This window comes from Castor canadensis, chromosome 3 (genome assembly GCF_047511655.1).
Source record: "Castor canadensis chromosome 3, mCasCan1.hap1v2, whole genome shotgun sequence".
NCBI lineage: Eukaryota > Metazoa > Chordata > Mammalia > Rodentia > Castoridae > Castor > Castor canadensis.
The window spans coordinates 62,925,136-62,927,258 of record NC_133388.1 but is presented as its reverse complement, the minus strand read 5'-3'; the positions used below and the strand labels follow the sequence as shown (position 1 = coordinate 62,927,258).

The 2,123-nt window shown below is 50.0% G+C and overlaps 1 pseudogene; it reads right to left on the bottom strand.

Annotated features, from left to right (window-relative positions):
• Nucleotides 1-429: 429 nt before the first annotated feature.
• LOC109674245 (POU domain, class 5, transcription factor 1 pseudogene) lies at nucleotides 430-1,495 on the bottom strand (annotated as a pseudogene).
• Nucleotides 1,496-2,123: the final 628 nt, after the last annotated feature.

The following is a 2,123-nucleotide window of genomic DNA, read 5'->3' as shown; positions in this document are numbered from 1 at the left end:
TTTTTATTTTTTATCTTGTCTGGTGTTCAAAAAGCCTCTTGTACTTGGATAACCCTAATTTTCTCAATATTGGGGAAGTTTTATTGAATATGTTGTCCATGCCTTTGTTAGCTTAAACCTCTTCCCTTCTTCCCAAACCTAGATTTATAGATTTAGTCTTCTCTTCTATTTTTTTTTTTTGTGTGTGTTATCTGTTGTGTCCCAGGCTTCTTTATTTAAGAACAAAGTGATGAGTAATGTGGGGATTAAAACCAAGAGCATCATTGAACTTCACCTTCCTTCCAACCACTCCCCAAGTTCCCTGTGCTTCCAATTCCTTCCTTAGTGAGTCAAGAACTTAATCCCCAAAGCCCTGGTACAGACTCCAGGCTCTCTTTCCCTAGCTTCTCTCCTTTCCTCTGCCTCCTATACCTGGGAAGGGCAGGCATTTCAATATGAATGCATGGGAGAGCCCAGAGTGGTGACAGACACATGTGGATAGGCTTCCCTCTCAGGGAAAGGAACCGAGGAATAGAGGGTGGTGAAGTGAGGGCTCCCATAGCCTGGGGTACCAAAATGGAGCCCTGGGGCCAGATGGAAGGACACAGGTGCCCCTGAAAAGGGAGACCCTGCAGCCTCAAAATCCTCTCATTGGGAATAGTCACTGCTTGATCTTTTGCCCTTCTGGCGCCAATTACAGAACCACACTCAGACCACATCCTTCTCCAGCCCAAGCTGCTGGGCAATGAGGCTGATCTGCTGCAGTGTGGGTTTTGTGCACTGCAGAAACATGCTCTCCAAGTTGCCTCTCATGCGGTTCTCGGTGCTTGTTCGCTTTCTCTTTCAGGCCTGCACAAGGGTCTCCACTTTGCATATCTCCTGAAGGTTCTCATTGTTATCAGCTTCCTCCACCCATTTCTGCAACAGGGGACTCAGCTTACACATGTTCTTGAAACTGAGCTGCAGAGCCTCAAAGCGGCAGGTGGTTGTTTGGCTGAACACCTTTCCAAAAAGAACCCCCAGAGTGAGCCCCACATCAGCCTGGGTATATCCCAGGGTAATCCTCTTCTCCTTCAGGAGCTTGGCAAATTGTTCGAGTTCTTTCTGCAGAGATTTCACGTCCTGGGACTCAGGGTTTTGGTCCAACTTCTCCTTCTCCTGCTTCACAGCACCAGACTGGGCAGTGCACAACCCAGGGGAGGCCCCCACCGAGTGGCACTCTACCCCAGCTCCTGATTTGCCCTCAGGCTGCAAGGTCTCCAGGACTAGGCCCACTCCAACCTGAGGTCCACAATATGCCACCCCTCCACAGAACTGATATGGTGGGGGACATGGAGGAATCCCCCATACCTCTGATCCTGGTCCAACCCCACTGGATTCCTGGCCCACCAGGAGGTCCTTGAAGGCTCATCCAGGTGCGAGGGTCCACCCAGCGTGGTTCCAGCCCTCCTGCCCCATCACCCCCACCTGGAGGTGGGGGCGAGAAGGCAAAATCAGAAGTCAGGTGTCCAGCCATGGGGAAGAAGGGCACCCCAACCAGGGGCCTGAGGAAATAAGGGATCACCAAGGGACTGCTCAACACCTCTCTCCCTTCCCAAACCCACCCACTCTAGATTTAGTCTTCTAATCGTAGGCAAGAAATCATGCATGTTTCCTTTTGAAGGACAGACTACAGGAGGTCTCAAAAGGTGGTAAGTGGTCAAGAAGACACCTCTTCTCTCTGGAGAATGCCTGTCTGCATCTGAAAGGCATCTCCACCCTCAGGAAACACAAAAAGGCTATAAAACCCCACTCTCCTCCCTGACCCACAGGATCACTGGTTTCTGGGTACCCCTGCATTCCCCAATATGCAATCTTTCTCTTCTCTTCTCTACATATAAAATCTTTCCAACCTCTGCTATTGGTGTCCACCTGTGCTTTCATTCTTAGAGCAGGCTCAAGAACCCTGAGCACTTGAAATTCCTGAGCATGTCATCCATGCATCATATTTGGTGATGCATGAAAGGACCAGCCATCACCTGAGGTCAGTATAAGTTGTGCCAAACTGGGAAAGACTGCCTAGGAATGTGACTGTGAGTGTCCAGAACTCCAGTGGAGTCTATTTTCCAAGAGACACCCCCCCAAACACCATGGCCTAGTACAGT